Source organism: Lissotriton helveticus, chromosome 8 (genome assembly GCF_964261635.1).
Source record: "Lissotriton helveticus chromosome 8, aLisHel1.1, whole genome shotgun sequence".
In the NCBI taxonomy this organism is placed as follows: domain Eukaryota; kingdom Metazoa; phylum Chordata; class Amphibia; order Caudata; family Salamandridae; genus Lissotriton; species Lissotriton helveticus.
Window position 1 is genome coordinate 182,083,882 of NC_136069.1, and position 21,080 is coordinate 182,104,961.

A 21,080-nucleotide genomic window follows, 5' to 3' on the forward strand; every position below is an offset into this window, starting at 1 on the left:
TTAAAAATCCTGGAAACAGACAGCTTCGTCTACCTGGAAGAAAACCAACTAGACAAACACGTTACTTCCCTTTTGTAGATACTCTAGCTAGTGGCCAACGTGTAGCAGATTTTAATACAGAGCTTGATCCAACAACAGATGGTCCTCTTCTGAACAGCTTGCCCTTCTTTGCTTCAGGTAATCTCACAAAGAGCTGATCGTCCACACAATGCTTCCTGGTACGATCGATGTAAAAGCTAAGAGCCCTCTTAGAACCTAGCCAGTGAAGTCTCTCCTCCTATCGGAAGAAAGGAAAAAAATAAGTTCCTGACCTGTAACTGCAGTTATCCAGTATCAGTATCTTCCATAGATTCACATGCTTGAATCATTCCCAGCAGTAGTCATAGGCTATATTGGCACTAGGCCCTCAGTTTTATAGCCTAACTATGTCCTTTTTGAGGAAAAAAAGGAACAAATTTGAACTATGACCATTCCGGTGCTAGCACCTCCAGAACACTCCAATAGAGGCAGCGTCCCTCAGGTTTTCCAACCACAAGTGGAAATAACATCCCTAGTTATAAAAGGAGCCTCTCACGGGAGGAGGTTGGGTTGCATGTGAATTTATGAAAGATGCCAATACTGGATAACTGCAGTTATAGATAAGTAACTTTTTTTCTTATCCAGTATTGATCTTTCATAGATTCAAATGCTTGAATCAGAATAAGCAGTATTGGAGGTGATATAAGTACTGTTCAAGGATGGCGGATGACCAAATATAAATCTTAGCTGTATATACAGACAATATATCTATAACAGATGTGTGCGTAATATATATATATATATATATACACATATATATACATATATATATACACATATATATATATATATATATATATATATATATATATATATATATATATATATATATATATATATATATATATATATTCACGCTCCAAGGTTGTCCACCATGTGAGTAGCACGCGAGCAGCAGCTTTATTTATGTGTAGGTGAGGACGGGGATCCGCTTGTAGACGCCGCTCCGTAATGGATCTGCCCGACGCGTTTCGAAGCTCCATCTGCTTCTCTTCAGGGGCTTTAACGGAAGCGGTGTGCGCACCCGCTACACTTCTCCAATTATATAACTCGCCCGTCGATGGGAGGCTCCAGTGAGACTTCTGGGAAGTGTAGTACAGAAAGCACACAATCAAGTCCTGTATGGACTCCACAAGTGGGCCCGTCCTCGATTCCATGTACGGCTGCTACTTCACTGCCGTGACCCCCACGTTAACGGGGTGGTGCATACTCTGCGGCTGGACTGCCGCATATAGATTCACGCTCCAAGGTTGTCCACCATGTGAGTAGCACGCGAGCAGCAGCTTTATTTATGTGTAGGTGAGGACGGGGATCCGCTTGTAGACGCCGCTCCGTAATGGATCTGCCCGACGCGTTTCGAAGCTCCATCTGCTTCTCTTCAGGGGCTTTAACGGAAGCGGTGTGCGCACCCGCTACACTTCTCCAATTATATAACTCGCCCGTCGATGGGAGGCTCCAGTGAGACTTCTGGGAAGTGTAGTACGGAAAGCACACAATCAAGTCCTGTATGGACTCCACAAGTGGGCCCGTCCTCGATTCCATGTACGGCTGCTACTTCACTGCCGTGACCCCCACGTTAACGGGGTGGTGCATACTCTGCGGCTGGACTGCCGCATATAGATTCACGCTCCAAGGTTGTCCACCATGTGAGTAGCACGCGAGCAGCAGCTTTATTTATGTGTAGGTGAGGACGGGGATCCGCTTGTAGACGCCGCTCCGTAATGGATCTGCCCGACGCGTTTCGAAGCTCCATCTGCTTCTCTTCAGGGGCTTTAACGGAAGCGGTGTGCGCACCCGCTACACTTCTCCAATTATATAACTCGCCCGTCGATGGGAGGCTCCAGTGAGACTTCTGGGAAGTGTAGTACGGAAAGCACACAATCAAGTCCTGTATGGACTCCACAAGTGGGCCCGTCCTCGATTCCATGTACGGCTGCCACTTCACTGCCGTGACCCCCACGTTAACGGGGTGGTGCATACTCTGCGGCTGGACTGCCGCATATAGATTCACGCTCCAAGGTTGTCCACCATGTGAGTAGCACGCGAGCAGCAGCTTTATTTATGTGTAGGTGAGGACGGGGATCCGCTTGTAGACGCCGCTCCGTAATGGATCTGCCCGACGCGTTTCGAAGCTCCATCTGCTTCTCTTCAGGGGCTTTAACGGAAGCGGTGTGCGCACCCGCTACACTTCTCCAATTATATAACTCGCCCGTCGATGGGAGGCTCCAGTGAGACTTCTGGGAAGTGTAGTACGGAAAGCACACAATCAAGTCCTGTATGGACTCCACAAGTGGGCCCGTCCTCGATTCCATGTACGGCTGCTACTTCACTGCCGTGACCCCCACGTTAACGGGGTGGTGCATACTCTGCGGCTGGACTGCCGCATATAGATTCACGCTCCAAGGTTGTCCACCATGTGAGTAGCACGCGAGCAGCAGCTTTATTTATGTGTAGGTGAGGACGGGGATCCGCTTGTAGACGCCGCTCCGTAATGGATCTGCCCGACGCGTTTCGAAGCTCCATCTGCTTCTCTTCAGGGGCTTTAACGGAAGCGGTGTGCGCACCCGCTACACTTCTCCAATTATATAACTCGCCCGTCGATGGGAGGCTCCAGTGAGACTTCTGGGAAGTGTAGTACGGAAAGCACACAATCAAGTCCTGTATGGACTCCACATAAATAAAACTGCTGCTCGCGTGCTACTCATAAGGTGGACAACCTTGGAGCGTGAATCTATATGCGGCAGTCCAGCCGCAGAGTATGCACCACCCCGTTAACGTGGGGGTCACGGCAGTGAAGTAGCAGCCGTACATGAAATCGAGGACGGGCCCACTCGTGGAGTCCATACAGGACTTGATTGTGTGCTTTCCGCACTACACTTCCCAGAAGTCTCATTGGAGCCTCCCATTGGCGGGTGAGTTATATGAAATTGGAGAAGTGTAACGGGTGCGCACACCGCTTCCGTTAAAGCCCCTGAAGAGAAGCAGATGGAGCTTCGAAACGCGTCGGGCAGATCCATTACGGAGCGGCGTCTACGAGCGGATCCCCGTCCTCACCTACACCTAAATAAAGCTGCTGCTCGCGTGCTACTCATAAGGTGGACAACCTTGGAGCGTGAATCTATATGCGGCAGTCCAGCCGCAGAGTATGCACCACCCCGTTAACGTGGGGGTCACGGCAGTGAAGTAGCAGCCGTACATGGAATCGAGGACGGGCCCACTCGTGGAGTCCATACTGGACTTGATTGTGTGCTTTCCGCACTACACTTCCCAGAAGTCTCATTGGAGCCTCCCATTGGCGGGTGAGTTATATGAAATTGGAGAAGTGTAACGGGTGCGCACACCGCTTCCGTTAAAGCCCCTGAAGAGAAGCAGATGGAGCTTCGAAACGCGTCGGGCAGATCCATTACGGAGCGGCGTCTACGAGCGGATCCCCGTCCTCACCTACACATAAATAAAGCTGCTGCTCGCGTGCTACTCATAAGGTGGACAACCTTGGAGCGTGAATCTATATGCGGCAGTCCAGCCGCAGAGTATGCACCACCCCGTTAACGTGGGGGTCACGGCAGTGAAGTAGCAGCCGTACATGGAATCGAGGACGGGCCCACTCGTGGAGTCCATACAGGACTTGATTGTGTGCTTTCCGCACTACACTTCCCAGAAGTCTCATTGGAGCCTCCCATTGGCGGGTGAGTTATATGAAATTGGAGAAGTGTAACGGGTGCGCACACCGCTTCCGTTAAAGCCCCTGAAGAGAAGCAGATGGAGCTTCGAAACGCGTCGGGCAGATCCATTACGGAGCGGCGTCTACGAGCGGATCCCCGTCCTCACCTACACATAAATAAAGCTGCTGCTCGCGTGCTACTCATAAGGTGGACAACCTTGGAGCGTGAATCTATATGCGGCAGTCCAGCCGCAGAGTATGCACCACCCCGTTAACGTGGGGGTCACGGCAGTGAAGTAGCAGCCGTACATGGAATCGAGGACGGGCCCACTCGTGGAGTCCATACAAGGCTTGATTGTGTGCTTTCCGCACTACACTTCCCAGAAGTCTCATTGGAGCCTCCCATTGGCGGGTGAGTTATATGAAATTGGAGAAGTGTAACGGGTGCGCACACCGCTTCCGTTAAAGCCCCTGAAGAGAAGCAGATGGAGCTTCGAAACGCGTCGGGCAGATCAATTACGGAGCGGCGTCTACGAGCGGATCCCCGTCCTCACCTACACATAAATAAAGCTGCTGCTCGCGTGCTACTCATAAGGTGGACAACCTTGGAGCGTGAATATATATATATATATATATATATCCAGAACCGTGCAATCCTTCCTTCAAAAGAAAAGCGCTGAGCCCCAATTTTCATTAAAGCGAGCTTTATTCCATGTACAAAGCTTTTGGAAAACACTGCCCGACGCGTTTTGGAACACAAATGTTCCTTGGTCACGGGTCAACCAGGTGTTCTGCAATGTCACATGATATAGTGCACAAATTATAAATATAAACAAAGCACTACATTGCTGCCCTGCAAATGAGACTCACCAAAGCGGCCATTTTGTAGTGGGTTTTGGTTCCATTCTCAGAACCGATTTAACAAATTGATCTGTTTTTTTTAAGTTAATTATACACTCAACAATTTGTAACATGTGCCAAATGAAATTCATTGGGTCTCGTGTTTTAAGCTTGTTAAAATAACAAGTAAAAAATAAAAAAATACATCGAGTTTGGGGGATGACAGCTGGTAGCATATAAAATGCTATTACCTGCTGTTTTCCGAAACAAGTCGCTTTCAAGCTAGTTGTCATTCACCTTAACAATTACATCTAGAAATTCAATAAAACGCTCATCAGTCGTGTATGTAAATGTAAGATTAAGACTGTTAATCATTCAAACAATCAACAAATTCTGCAGCTTCTCTGCGATCCCCCTTCCAAATGCAGAAGATGTCATCGATATACCGGGCCCAGAGGACCACATGTTGGGTAAAGGCACGGATGTTTTTGGCCACCTGCTCCTCCCACCAGCCCAGGTATAAACCTGCGTAGCTGGGGGCGAAGCAGGTCCCCATTTCGGTCCCCCGGGCCTGGCAGTATATTGAATGGTCAAAAATGAAAAAGTTATTCTTAAGACACAAGGAAATCATATTTAATAGCATCTCTGTGTGCATGAGAAAACACACTGGTCTGTCTTTCAAGTAGTGCCTACAGGCTTCCAGGCCCAGCTCATGTGGTATACATGTATACAAGCTGTTGACATCAAGAGTCAACAGCAACATGTCATGATCCCAGGGTATACCATTAATGAGTTTTAAAAAATGTCCTGTGTCCTGTGTCCTTCACATATGAAGGCAATGCTTGGACATATGGCCTGAGGAAATGGTCAATGTATTTTGAACTATGTTCAAACATACTGCCCATTGAAGAAACAATCGGGCGTCCTGGCGGTATTTCTATGTTTTTGTGAACCTTGGGTAATAGATCTAATGATGCCAATCTAGGATATTTGCAATATAAAAATGTATGTTCTTTGGAAATCAAGTTATCTTTCCTCCATTTGTCTAACTGATTTCTATACCCATCATTACATCTTTCATAGGTTAGTCTGTCACTTTTGGTGTAGCTGTCAATATTGTTAAGTTGTTTTTTACCTTCTTCCAAATACATCTTAAGGGGCCACACAACAACATTTCCCCCTTTATCTGCTTTTTTAATTACTATAGACTTATTGTCTTGTAACTCTTTCAGAGCAATTTCTTGTTTTCTAGTAAGGTTACTGACATATTTTTTTGAGATTTAGACAATTTTCTAAATTCATTCAAAACTCCTCTCTCAAACACTTCAATTGCATCATTGTGTAGCTGTGACTCAAAAATCGATTTTGGTTTAAATCCACTCTCACACGGACTGTCACATCTAATCTCTTCCTGCGCTAGGCTTATGAGAGGATCATCCACCCAATCTTCAGCCCCTAATTCCCTCATGGTGTGTAGAGTTTCAATGTCACCAATGGAGATCATGTTATCACTTTCACTGATAGTGTTCATCGATTGTTCATGCCTGTTTACATACCACTTTTTTTAATTTCAATTTGAGTAAAAAAGAAAAGATCAATTCTACTGTCTGTAAAATTAAAGCTCCTAGTGGGACAAAATGTCAGCCCAAGAGAAAGTACATAATTCTGTTCTTTAGTTAATATAGTGTTTGAAAGGTTCAATACCGTGAGGGTGTTCATTTTGGTGCCGTTTTGCCTCTCATTGTCATTCCCATAAGGTTTTGAATGTTTCCTTGCTGCTTTGCGACCTGCTTGGCGCCTCTGCCGCCTCGTCCTCGGCCTCCTAACGCTTGCGGGCTTGCTGATTCTTCCTCTTCCGCTTTATCCAGACGTGACTTCTATTTCCCCATTTCCATATCAACTCACGCGTTATACATTTGTTTTTTAATAATTCTGATAGTTTTTCAATTTCAACAGACAATTGCTCCGTCTCTTTAAGAGCATATTGCACCAATAGTTTCAACATCACTGTCGAGCACTCATGATTGTTCTTAGTCCATTCTTCAATTAGATTTGGATCTGGATCTTGGAATGTGGGGGTAATACAATTGCGCAGACCTCTTGGCACTCTTTCACAGTCTATATATTTCTGCAATGCTGTCGCCTCCCACCATTTCGATTGCTCGGTTTTTGCCCTTGTCCATAATCTTTCCCAAAGTTGTCGTTTACTTTGAGATTCTTCTGTACTGGCAACCATCAATTATCCAGCACTTACTCGGTTCTCTGTTGAAGGGATGAAAAGCAGCTCCGCTGCTTCACGCCGTGTTGCCTCCCGATTTGCCAACATACTGCTTTGTGTTGCGGGAGCCTATACCCTGGTTCCCGCTGTGATAATCCTTTAATGAGACGCTTCGCAGTTCGTGACAAGCCCGTCACACTGCTTCCACCAGCTAGCGAGAGACGCAGCAATCGTCCGACGGAGATGTCGGGTTTCACTTCCCGATATGGCAAAGAGCGCATGAGCTTGTCCCAGAAATCAACCGATCTCACGGAAACTTTACGCTGTGGTCAGGGCCTCGGAAATTCTCCCTCTCCACCTGGACGTGCGTGCAGATCGTAGCGGGCTGAGGAATATATTCAAAACCATGCAATCCTTCCTTCAAAAGAAAAGCGCTGAGCTTTAATGAAAATTGGGACTCGGCGCTTTTCTTTTGAAGGAAGGATTGCATGGTTCTGGGATATAGATATATATATATATATATATATATATATATATATATATATATATATATATATTCACTGAAAAAAACATAGGTTATAGACCATATATAGTTAGGAATTCGCATTTACAAAACCTTATTTTACTCACACAAAACCATTGAAATTCCATATATAGTTAGTTGCACTAACTATATATCGCGCACCCGCAATCCACTGCTGATGATGTCACATATTACATCATTCATGACATGGTCAGTGACATCACTGATGACATCTCAAATGACATCACTGATGACATCTCAAATGACATCACTGATGACATCACTGATGACATCTCATTTGACATTACTGATCACATCACTGATGATATCATTCATGTGATAATACGATGAACCTCTTCAGACTCTAATATAACTTTAGATACAATCAGTGTAAACAGACACTCACAGACTGTCACTCATCCATGGAGTTACTCACACACCTAGTCAGTCATGCAAAGAATCAATCACACCTCCATTTCCTCAACTATACAGTTATACAAACTTTACTTATTCAAACATATACTAACACATATTTACTCTCTTATACAATCCCTGATACAAGTTCACAATGATCCATACCGCCACTCACACATTCACTGGCTCTTATGCACAGTTATTTATATATGTCAACTCTCACATGTACTGTGTTTTACATATGTACTTACTTTGACATGTAGCACTGAGATATCCATTCACTCACCAATACACTCATGCACACAGTCAACCGCCCATACAGCTGTTTCCACATGCACTTTTGAAACCATACATCTAGTGAATCAACTGCTCACACATCTATGCACAGAGTCATACACCTCCCAGCCACCCACACACACACTCAGTCTCCCATACAAATACTTGGGCAACCAATCAATAACCCATATAGTTACTCATATAGCTACTTATCAACACATGCAACAGTTTACAGAACAACAGACATAATGATGCACAAATTAAGACAGTTTAGTCACTAACCCATGCACTCAGTGAGACACATTTAATCACTCACTCATACAGTCAGTCATGCACCTACTAAATCCTTCATCCAGACACTTATACATCCACTCATTCTTCAATATGTAAGACATATTTTAACTTTACAGAAACATACAGTCACTGGATGTTGTCATCAGTGATGTCATCAGTGATGTCATTTGAGATGTCATCAGTGATGTCATCAGTGATGTCACTGACCATGTCATGAATGATGTAATATGTGACATCATCAGCAGTGGATTGCGGGTGCGCGATATATAGTTAGTGCAACTAACTATATATGGAATTTCAATGGTTTTGTGTGAGTAAAATAAGGTTTTGTAAATGCGAATTCCTAACTATATATGGTCTATAACCTATGGTTTTTTCAGTGAATTTTCAAGGTTTTGTAAATGCTAATTCCTAACTATATATGGTCTATAACCTATGGTTTTTTCAGTGAATTTTCAAGGTTTTGTAAATGCTAATTCCTAACTATATATGGTCTATAACCTATGGTTTTTTCAGTGAATATATATATATATACATACATATATAAACATATATCATCTGTATATCTATATAAATACAAACATAAATGCATGCATACATATACTTATATGCATACAGATGCATGTTATGTACATGAAAGTTGAAAAAACACTAATAAAAGCAAAGCTAAAAAGCCACCTCATTACAAACAGAATGGCTTTAACTTAAACGAGGGCGAGATCTATTGCATTTTCAATGCTTGTTTACTTTGGTTCCATCAAGAAGGCATTCAGATGTGTCACACATTTGCCATAAATTCTGAATGTTAGCACTCTAGTTGCACATTAGATCACTGTAGTAAAGCTACTGCTCACCAGGGACGTCTGCTGCTGGTATTCAAAGTGCATGTTTCAGTCTGCATGTCAGAATTTTTTTAATGAAATTGAAGAGGGTTTGAGAAGTCACTCAAAATGTGCCCTAATTTTTCTTTCTGCAGCACTAATCATAATTCATATGGCAAAATATACCCCCTCATTTTGTTCCTTTTTAAATTAAATGTTTTAAGAGTTACCACTTTATTCCAATCAAGATGGCTTCAGGTGTGCCATACCTTTGTAATAAGTAGGACTGTTAGCGCTCTAGTTGTTCTTTAGAACACTCTGGGACATTCTGTCATTGGGCTATACTTGGGCTACATCTGGGTGATATTTGGGCTACATTTGGGCTCTTTTGTCTCTGGTGGCCATTTTGGGAGACTGCATGTCAGAATGTTTTAATGAAATAGAAAAGGATTTGAGAAGTCACTCAAAATGTGCCCTAATTTTTCATTCTGCAGCACTAATCATACTTTCTATGGCAAAATATACCCCCTCATGTTGTTTCATTTTAAATTAAATGTTTTAAGAGTTACCACTTTATTCCAATCAAGATGGCTTCAGGTGTGCCATACCTTTGTAATAAGTAGGACTGTTAGCGCTCTAGTTGTTCTTTAGAACACTCTAGGAGGCTGCAGTAGAACACAAAGGAATCAACTGACAGTCTCTGTCCTTGTTGGATGTACATGTTTTACTGAGAATGTCAGACTTCATTTTCACATGACTGAGAAAGATAATGTGAATTTACAGAAAATATGCTTTCAGTTTAGCTTATAGATCCCCTTCCAAACCACTGTGGGAAAATCATGAGATATTAGTTTTCTTTCAAACAATATTCATGATATCACAGCAGAAGGTTTTTTCACATGGTAAAATCACCTTAGAACCCACCACAATTCCTAAAACGAGTATGGTACCATCAACAAATGATTTATAATGTAACTAAAGTCCTAAAACCCTCTATTAACTACAATGCTTTTTAATGAGGTGCTATCATGTATATTGGTCCCAAGATGGCTGCCAACACTTCTTGGATGAAGTGCTGACAGCCAATCAGATCAGATGTGTGGTTAGGCTCCGCCCAGATATATATCTTTTTTTGAACCTAAATTACTCCAAATCCACTGGAGCACATATATTGAGACCTAGCAAAGGCACATCGGGCTAACAGTCCCTACAATTTTGCCAAGTTTCGTGCAAATCCATTCAGCCGTTCGAGCTAAAAGTGAGGCCAACCGCCCTATGGAAATTAACATGGGAAAAACGTGTTTTGGGACCCCCCTTTTTTCTCGGCCCCCCCTTGATGAAACCCCCCCAAATTGTCAGGGGCTGCTCAGAAACAAAATGTTCCATTTTCCTGAAAATTTCAGCCAATTCCGTCCACAAACGCCAAAGTTATTAGACATAGAATTTTCAAAAATCCCATAGAGAAAAAATCCTAACTATATATACCTACTGGCGACCGCCAGTAGGTAATATATCACTCACGTCAACACCAGCGTGTCCCTTTCCAATCGTCGCGGAAAGAACTACACAGGAGCCGTGGCCTCAGTCAAGGTGCAGATTTAATTTCCAGACACAAACGTCCTACGCGTTTCGGAGTGAAACTACTCCTTCATCACGGGCATGATGAAGGAGTATATGTATATATAAGTTATGGTGAATCTGCATTCAGTTGTGACGTTGGAAATATATCTAAGCCCACATGGGCGTAATTAGAGATCGTTAAAACTGACCGAATGTTCAAAAACCGCCCACTTGGGCAATATTTATGCACAATTCGATCAGTTTCAACGATCTCTAATTACGCCCATGTGGGCTTAGATATATTTCCAACGTCACAACTGAATGCAGATTCACCATAACTTATATATGTATATATAAGTTATGGTGAATCTGCATTCAGTTGTGACGTTGGAAATATATCTAAGCCCACGTGGGCGTAATTAGCCCATGTGGGCTTAGATATATTTCCAACGTCACAACTGAATGCAGATTCACCATAACTTATATATGTATATATAAGTTAAGATGAATCTGCATTCAGTTGTGACGTTGGAAATATATCTAAGCCCACATGGGCGTAATTACAGTTTCAACGATCTCTAATTACGCCCATGTGGGCTTAGATATATTTCCAACGTCACAACTGAATGCAGATTCACCATAACTTATATATGTATATATAAGTTATGGTGAATCTGCATTCAGTTGTGACGTTGGAAATATATCTAAGCCCACATGGGCGTAATTAGAGATCGTTGAAACTGACCGAATGTTCAAAAACCGCCCACTTGGGCAATATTTATGCACAATACCAGGCTCTATATAACTTGAATACACGAAATGCGGCATTGTGACATCTACAGATACACCACATGACCACTATATGTTGTAACCGAACAACTGGTTAACAGAATACATATCTTATGTATTTTTGACATATACATTACCATTTCATGGCATGAGGGTTGTATATTTATGTATCTCATTTACTTTCATTATGAGTTAATCTTGACAAATGGATCGATTTAATGTTTATTTCACCTGTTCCAAAATGTCCGCTGCACATTTTTCACTTGGGGGTGTATTTGTGAAGTCCTATTTTTATGTCTTCATTTACGATGTAAAAGGACGATCAATTTGAATTCACAACAAACGTGAGCAAGCCGTGAGGTGAAACGCGTTGTTTTTTTTTTTTTTGCTGCCAAATAAATACTTTGAAGCACAGCAACTCCTTGAGTGTCGTTGCACGTTTCTTCGCATGGAAGAATCTTTTGAAGGTATATATATATATATATATATATATATATATATATATATATATATATATATATATATATATATATATAAATAAAAATTGTGAGTGCTATAAACAGTGGTCTAGAAGCATTAGAAGTTAATTTGAACAAATACCTCTGTGAAAGAGGCTCACCTTATTGGAACGGATGGTTTAACACCACCTGTCCGAACATGTGGATGGTCTTCCACGTCACAGCACAGCATATCTTCTCTAGCGTAATGCCTGCAAACAGAGCAGCCGCAGGGGATACTGCTTGAGTAGAATGCGCTGAAGCTTTCGTTGTTAAAGTTTTGTCTGCTTTAGAGTGGCATAAATGGACTGTTGCCAAAATCCATCATGCTATCGTTGCTTTTGATACTGCAGTCCCGTCACAAGATTGTCCATAAGAGACAAGTAGTTGGTCTGCTTTGCAAACATGCTTTGTTCGGTGAAGGTAAAATTTGAGACATTGTTTAATGTCCAAGTTATGGAGAGCCCTTTCAGCCGGTTAAGCTGGATTGGGGAGGAAAAATTGAAGTGTGACAGGTTCATTGACATGAAACTGAGAAGGAACCGTGAGAATTAATTTTGGGAGCGTTCTGAGAAGTACGAATTCTTCAGAGTAACATAGAAAAGGATCTTGTGTTGTGAAGGCCTGTATTTCACTGATCCTTCCCGTGGACCTGAGAGTGATTAACAGGGCAACTTTTGACATGAGAAATTTTTTATCAGATTTGTGAATGGGTTCAAAAGGACGTTTCGTCAGTTGCGAGAACCACATTGAGATACCATTCTGGGGAAGGAGCTTGCACTGGTAGGAAAGCTCTGAAAAGTCCTTTCATGAATTGTTTTATGACTCTTGTTGAGCAGAGAGAGCGTCTGTGTAGAGCGTATCTTGAAAATGCGGCAAAATGAGCTTTAACGGGTGCATGTACTAGGCCTGACTTGGCCAGCGGGAGGAGACAAGGCAAATCTGTTCAGGCGAGCCTTCAAACGGGTTTAAGTCATTTTGCTGACACCAGTAACAGAATCTTTTCCATTTTAACTTGTACGTTTTATTTGTGCCTTTCGCTCTTGCTTTGGATACAATATCCTTGCATTCTTGAGTGATCTTTAAGTCTCGAGATTCATAGAAGTCAGGGTCTATGCGTGCAAGTAGAGAGAGGCTAGCTTTGGATGTAATATCTGATCCTGGTTCATTGTCAGGAGTATTCGTACTGGTGTTAGGCGTATAGCACTGGTCTCTGACTGGAGGATGACCTCAATAAATAGTGCTACCTGGGCCAATTAGGGGCTAGCAAGAAACAGTGTTTCGATTTCATTTTGTTGTGAACCATGGGAATTATTGGGAAGCTTATGCATAAGTTACAGCTGGAAATTGCATTCCCCCATGACCCTGGGAGAGGAAACTGACTGCCGTAGAACTGGCATTAGGTGGTGGTGTTTGTGGCAAACAGATCCAGTGCTGGTTTCTCCCACATCAAGAATGTTTTTGTCCAGCAGTCATTGGTCCAGTAACAACTCGTGACAACTGTAATTTGCCCTCCTGAGAGTGTCCGCTAGTTTGTTGTGTACTCAAACATGTGATCAGCCTTCAGGGAATGTTGTTGGCCGTGAGACAACTTCAAAGCTCCTGGGCTTCGTGAGAGAATGTTAGATATTTGGTTCTGGTTTGTTGATACAGCAATGCAGGTTGTATTGTCCATATGGGTCAGCACAGAGGATTCGGCTATTCTTGGGGGGAAAAGCCTGCAAGGTGAGAAAGATGGCCTTCATTTCCAGGCTGGTGACATGCAAGGTCCTGTGACGTGCCAACCACTTTCCTTGGATCTGTAGGTCCTGCGAGTTGCCTCCCCAGCCTTCCAGTCATGCGTCCATTGTGATGACTAAATCGGGTACCAATGGCAGAAACGTGAGACCCTGAGACAGATGAGATCTGTGAGACCACCCTGTGTCTAACATCCTTGGGGTTATGGGAATAAAGTCCTTGAAGGACCCTTCAGATTGAAACCATTGCAGCTGTAGTTCTTTCTGCATTGGTCTCATCTTGGGGCATGCCAGCAGGATAGGTTGATGGCAGACAAATTCATGCCCAGAAGCAACTTGAACAACCTCACATAAACAGTTTTCCTTGATATTTTTTTAGCAAAGTCTGCTAGCCTCTTTTTGTTTTTCCTGGGAGAGGAAGACAGTTTTGAGTGGTATTGAGGTCGGCTCCTAGAAACATCATAGTTTAAGTGGCAGTGGTTGAGGATTTTCGCAGATTTATATTGAGACACAGCTTGAGGCAGACAGATAGAGGCTTTCATACATTTGTCAGCTGGAGTTAAAGTCTGAGCAGCCAGTCGACTAGGTAGGGGAATACCGGTTAGGATAATGCTACTTACCAGTATGCATCTGTTCTTGGCATGTAGAGCTGCAGAGTTACACACTATGCATAGATGGCCACCTAGTGTTGGGCCCGGATGTTTGCCGTTTGTTTTGTTGTATTAAAGTCTTTGGAAGTCACGAGATAGGCGACTCCTCCTTTGGATGATACTGCGCATGGGCATCGGCTCCATCCCCAGATTGTTTTTCACCATTAGGGAAGTGATGGAGCTGTACAAGAGGTAGTGATGTCCATGTGATTTGTATCTAATTAAGATAATACTGGAACAGATAAAGGTAGCCGGGGAGGTGGGCGGGCGTGTGTAACTCTGCAGCTCTACATGCCAAGAACAGATGCATACTTGTAAGTAGCATTTTCCGTTCGAGGCATATGAGCTGCATATTACACACAATGCATAGATTGTATAGCAGATCCCACACCTAGGCGACCACCAGTATCTGTTGGAATTGTTTGAAACAGTGTTTTTAGTACAGCCTGGCCCACAGTGGCTTGTTGTTTAGTTTGCACATCTACACAGTAATGCTTTGTGAATGTGTGCGGTGTAAGCCATGTAGCTGCTCTGCATATGTCATCTAGGGGAATGTTCCACAAGAATGCCATTGAAGCCCCTATCTTTCTTGTTGAATGGGCTTTTGGAGGAATTGTTAACATACAATTGGCTTTCTGGTAACATATCTGGATGCATTCAACAATCCACCTGGCGATCCCTGATTTTGATATAGGGTTGCCTTTATGTGGCGGTGAAAAAGACACAAAAAGTTGTTTCGTTTTACAAAAAGTTTGTGTCCTTTCGATATAGTCCAGTAATGCTCTTTGGGCATTTAAGGTGTGTAGAGCTCTTTCTGCGACTGTTTGAGGCTGCAAGAAAAATACGGGAAGCTCAACTGATTGATTTAGATGGAATGGTGAAATGACTTTAGGAAGGAATTTAAGATTAGTACGAAGAACCACTTTATTATGATGCAATTGCAAAAAAGGTTCTTGAATGGTAAATGCTTGTAGTTCACTAACCCTTCTGAGAGAAGTAATTGCTTCTAGGAAAGCTACTTTCCAGGTTACGAATTGCAATTCACATTTATGTAATGGTTCAAAGGGAGGACCCATTAATCTTGTAAGAACAATGTTCAGGTTCCACACTGGTGCCGGTGGCGTTCTGGGAGGAATTATTCTTTTGAGTCCTTCCATGAAAGCTTTTATAGCTGGTACTCTAAAAAGAGATAGATGTTGTCTATTTTGTAAGTATGCTGCAATGGCAGCAAGGTGTAGTCTGATAGACATATAGGCTAAATTACACTTTTGATGTGTTGAATAGACACGTCTAAGGGATTTATTTGGTTGTTTTGGCAGTATATGACAAAGCATTTCCACTTAGCAGCATACCATGCTCTAGTAGTGGGACGTCTAGCTTCTTTAATAATGTTCATGCATTATGGAGGAAGGTTGAGGTAACCAAACTATGACCTCAGGAGCCAGATCGCGAGGTTGAGCTGAGCTGGGTCCGGGTGTCTGATCTCTCCATGGTTCAGTGTTAATAGGCGTGGAGATAGGTTTAGTTTTTGGTGTGGTACTACAGACATCTGCAACAGCGTGGTGTACCACGGATGTCTGGCCCAAGTTGGAGCGACTAGAATGAGCGTCAGGGAATGTTGTTGTAGTTTGCGTACCACTAACGGAAGTAGTGGGAGAGGAGGAAAAACGAACGCAAATAGTTTTGACCAGTTCATCCATATCGCATTGCCTTTGGGCAATGGGTGTGGGTATCTGGCGGCAAAGCTTGGTTATTTTGCGTTTTCGTGGGTGGCAAAGAGGTCTATCTGAGGTTGTCCCCACATTTGAAAGAACGGATGAAGAACATGCGGATGAAGTTCCCACTCGTGGATCTGCTGTGTTTGTCGACTTAGCAGATCTGCCACAGTGTATTGTACTCCTGGGACGTGTTGGGCTAAGAGGAAATCTTTAGCGGTATAGCCCATCTCCATATCTGCTGTGCTAACAGAGAGCTGCAGAGTGTGTTCCCCCTTGTTTATGTAGTACATCGCTGTCGTATGGTCTGTGCGGACAGAGCCCCATTTTTTTTAAATAGTAAAGTGGTGAGGGAGAAGTTTAAAAGAGTAAAGAGATAAAGTGCTGGGGAAGAGTATTCCCTCAAGAAGGGATTACGAAGTGAAGAAAAAGAGAATAAAATTGTCTAAGGCGATACCATGTGATTACCTTTATCACCAGTTCTTTGCTTCTTGCCAGTTCCAAGTCCTGCAGATTCGATTCCCCACCCCTGCAAGGATGCATCCATTGTCATTATATAACTGGGAGGTTGAGGTTCGAAAAGTAGGTCTGCAGAAAGATTTTTTCTTATCCCCCACCATGACAGAGCTTTCTTTGTTAGTGAATTGACGAGAACTAGATCTTCGAAAGATCCTTGAGTCTGAATCCATTGTAGGTCGAGATGTTTCTGAAGTGGCCTCATGTGGAGCCGATAATTTGGAATTAACGGGATGCAGGATGAGAGCATTCTTAGCATGGACTTGTATATCCTTACTGAAACAGACGCCTTTTGGAATCCGAGAATTCAGCTTTAAAATGTTCTGAATGCGATATTCTGATGGATATACCTTTACTTCTCGTGTTCAACACTGCCCCTAAAAAATGTAGAGTCTGACGGTATCAGAGAGGATTTTTACACAATTATTTTTAGACCTAGGGACACGAATCGCCTGCGGCAAGCTTTTAATGATTTCTGATTTCTGAGTGCAATGATACCTCGGACCTTATGTTAGCCAGTCGTCTATATAAGGGTAGACCTGGTGTCCTTGTGGTCTCAAATATGCAGCCACTGGCGCCATGCACTTCGTGAATACTGTTGGTGCGGAATAGATACCAAAGAGTAGCACTTTGATGGGCAAGACTTTGAATTGGTAGTGGCACCTCGCCACCTCGAATCTCAGATACAGTCAGTGTATTGGAACCTGGAAGTATGCATCTAATAGATCTAAAGATGTCATATAATCTCCTCTGTTCAGCATTAGAAGAATCTCTTGCAGTGATAACATTCTGAAGAGTTGCTTTCTGATATACATCTTTAAACCTCTTAGATCCATCGCCTGCCTCCATTTGGTACTTTGTTTTTACTTTTATAATTTTATTAGGAAAAAATGCGAGTAGAATCCTTTCCACCGATTTTAGGGCAACCTCCTCCATTGCCCCTTTTATAAAGAGATTCAAACTCTCTTTCTTTAGCAAGTGTAGGTGTTGTTGTTTCTTGGGAATGGGAGGTCGGGCTGGTGGTTTCTGCATGAAATCTAGGATGTGACCATGATGTATAATGTCCAACACCCATTTGTCTGATGTTATTGACAGCCATTGCGGGTAAAACAGAGGTTCTGAGGAGGTTTTTCTTCTGACTAGGTGGTTGGTGCCCTGTGAATGTCGCTGTGAGAAGTTGGCCTGACATATGCTGTCCACTAGTTATAATGGGCACCTTACACCAGTCCAAACAACCCTTATTGATGATAGGTCTAAGACAACCTTTGAAAGCTATCCTAGTGGTAGCTATGGAGAGCAGCCTTCAGGCTAAGTCTTGAAGGAGTGTAAAGCAGCTTGGTTTACCAGATTATAACCTCTTGAATGTCTAAATGAAAGGAGAACCATACAAGGTATATATATAAAATATATGTATTTATTACTAAACACTCTCTAGTAATCTCTTTATGAGATTACAGAGCAAAGTACACAATTTAAATGCAATAGAACTTCAGTAAATAGCACAATATACACTGGGCCCCGGGATGCGGGGGGATCAAACCATATATTAAGTGGTACAAGAACCACGACTTGACTAGACTTAAGGTCTAGAGACTGTAGAATCGCTGGGACCACAAGGAACCACCCAAGGTATGAAACAGGGGGGGGGTGAGAACACAGCCGCGGGACGACGTTAGCTTCTATGGGGAAAGTCGCGTTGGCATTTTAAAGATAAATGACACTTAGGAGAGGACTTTGAGCATACCCTTTTAGACTTAAGGGGTTCCAGGGCCCACACCCACGGGAGCACCGTAGTACTCGAGTTACCTCACCCAGGGAAGCCGGGTGCATAGGACTCCTTTGGTGCCGGGAATCGTCGTTGATTTCAATGGCGATCTGCTGCAAAGTGCCGCTGCCGTGGAGAAGAAAAGTGTCCGGTGTGATCCAAGCCTGAATCGAAGATGTAAGGAACCTGAAAACAGGGGGGGCAGAGTCTGGTTCACTTGCCAGTGACCAGGGGCACGATAGACGAATGCCCAACCATGTCGGGTGCTTCGGGTGCGAAGAGGTGAAGCTTGACTCTGCAGCCACGAGGTCCAGGAGGCTTCGACGTCTACAAGGAGCTGGATTAGAGCTGTCCCACAGAGGATGTCTAGTACTGCGGCATTGGTGCCCGGATTCGACTCAACAAGCCTTGGCAACAGCAACCCACGCAGGAAGAGAAAAGATGCTTCGGTGTGGACCAGCAAGGTCCAGGGGACTCACCAAGTGGTGGAGAGTCAGGGCACGTCTGGAGCAACCAAGGAAGTCCAAGGAAAGTTAAAGTTGCCTTCTCAGGGATCCACCAGTCGACGGACTAGGGATCGTGAAGGTACCTCGAGCGAAAACACAAAGGGCCAGCTCATGGAACACTCGTGGAGTGTAGGCCAGCAATCTTTGGTGGAAAAGGTGCTCGTGGTCTGGGCTACAAGTGACTCAATGCACAGCCTCAAGGAACGTCGAGAAGCTGATGCACTTGCAAATGTGCACGGTGTCCAGGGGTTCCGGTTCCACGGTACCCACGAGGGCTGAGGGTCTCAGCTTTGTTGGGGACTCGGGTCGGCCTCGGGGAAGTCTGGAAATCTACCTCCTGTGTTGCAAATACTTTGGAGTCCGGCGGGAGCTTCGGAGATGCAAACCAGTCAGATGAGTCTTTGGTGCCTGCCACGCAGGGGAGTAACTCCTTTACTCCAAGGGAGATTCTTCAGTCATCCAGCGTCGTGCAGATCGTCGAAGTTCCAGGAGTCAGTATCAGAGTTTTGTCCAGGTGTAATCTAAAGTCCTGTTGCCAGGGGTGGGACAAACTCTGGGGACCACCTTGGGGTGGCTACACCCATTTCCTTTGTCCAGTTTCGGGCCAGAGCAGGGGCTGGTGGCCCCTGCAACCGGTTTGAACTGGGCTATACACTGGGACACCAAATGTGCCCCCAATGCGGACTTCAAAGCACTCTTGGAGTGCACCCACCCAGTTGCAATACACTAAAGGCCGTCTGGGAGGAGGAGACAATTCCCTGTGACAGGAAACCTATTGTCCAGGCCTCCCCAGAAGGAGTTTCGCCCAGCAGCAGGAGGCCAGATTCTAAAGGGCTTAGTCCTGTCAATATAAAAGTAGTGCTCTTTTCAAGTCAAATGTGTGAAGAGCTCTCTCTGCTACAGAGTCCGGGTTTTGGAAAAACACTGGTAACTCTATGGATTGGTTAAGATGAAAAGCAGACATTACTTTGGGAAGGAATTTTGGATTTGTTCTAAGAACCAACTTGTTACGATGTATTTGTAAGAATGGTTCTGGTATGGTTAAAGCCTGAATCTCACTTACTCTCCTGAGAGAGGTATTTGCAACTAGGAAAGCTGCTTTCCATGTAAGGAACTGCAGTTCACATTTGTGTAGAGGGTCAAATGGGGGACCCATGAGCCTAGTAAGGACAATGTTTAGATTCCACACCGGAGTGGGCGGCAGTCTGGAAGGAATTATTCTTTTAAGGCTCTCCATAGGCTTTGATTGCAGGTACTCTAAACAGAGACAGGAGTGGTCTGTTTTGTACGTAGGCTGCAAGAGCAGCAAGATGTATAGTTAGGGATGAATATGCCAGATTACATCTCTGTAAAAGCAGCAAATAGCAAATGATGTTCTGGATTGAAGCATCCAGTGGATCAGATTTATTATTATTGCAGTAAATGACTAATCTTTTCCATTTTGCTTCATAACAGGTGCTAGTAGTAGGGCGTCTGGCTTCTTGATGTTCATATAGTCTGGTGGAAGGTTAAGGTAACCGAACTCTAGGACTTCAGGAGCCAGAGTACCAGATTCAGCTGACCTAGATCGGGGTGTCTTAGCTCTCCATGGTTCTGCTTTAGTAGCTTGTGGGAGAGACGCAGTATTTGGTGTGGAACCATCGAGAGTTCAAGAAGTGTGATGAACCATGGTTGCCTTGCCCATATGGGAGCAACTAGGATCATCTTGAGAGACTGTTGCCTGAGCTTGCGTATTACTAGCAGATGAGTGGGAGTGGCGGAAAAGCGTACGCAAATCTCCCTGACCAGTTCATCTATATCGCATTGCCCTTGGATGACGGGTGTGGAAACCTGACGGCGAAGGTTTGGCATTTTGCGTTTTCCTGCGTGGCAAACACATCTATGTCTGGGTGGCCCCACATTTGGGAAAATGGTTGAATAACCTGTGGATGAAGTTCCCATTCGTGAATCTGCTGTGTCTGACAACTGAGCAGATCCGCAATGTAAGTGTGTACTCCTGGAAGATGTTCTGCTAGGAGATATATGTTTTGCAGAATAGCCCATCTCCATATGTTTGCGCTACTTGAGAAAGCTGCAAAGAGTGTGTTCCTCCTTGTTTCTGTAGGTTATACATTGTTGTCATGTTGTCCGTCCAGACTAGGACAGTCTTGTTGAGGAGATGTGGTTGGAATGATTTTAGAGCTAGAAATATTGTTAGTAATTCTAGATGATTGATATGGAG

The 21,080-nt window shown here is 43.8% G+C and overlaps 1 protein-coding gene across 2 annotated transcripts in view; it reads right to left on the reverse strand.

Moving 5' to 3' along the window:
* The window catches only part of DYRK1A (dual specificity tyrosine phosphorylation regulated kinase 1A), a 786,609-nt gene that overhangs the window by 187,644 nt on the left and 577,885 nt on the right, over window positions 1–21,080 (reverse strand). The gene's annotated exons all lie outside the window — the stretch shown is intronic.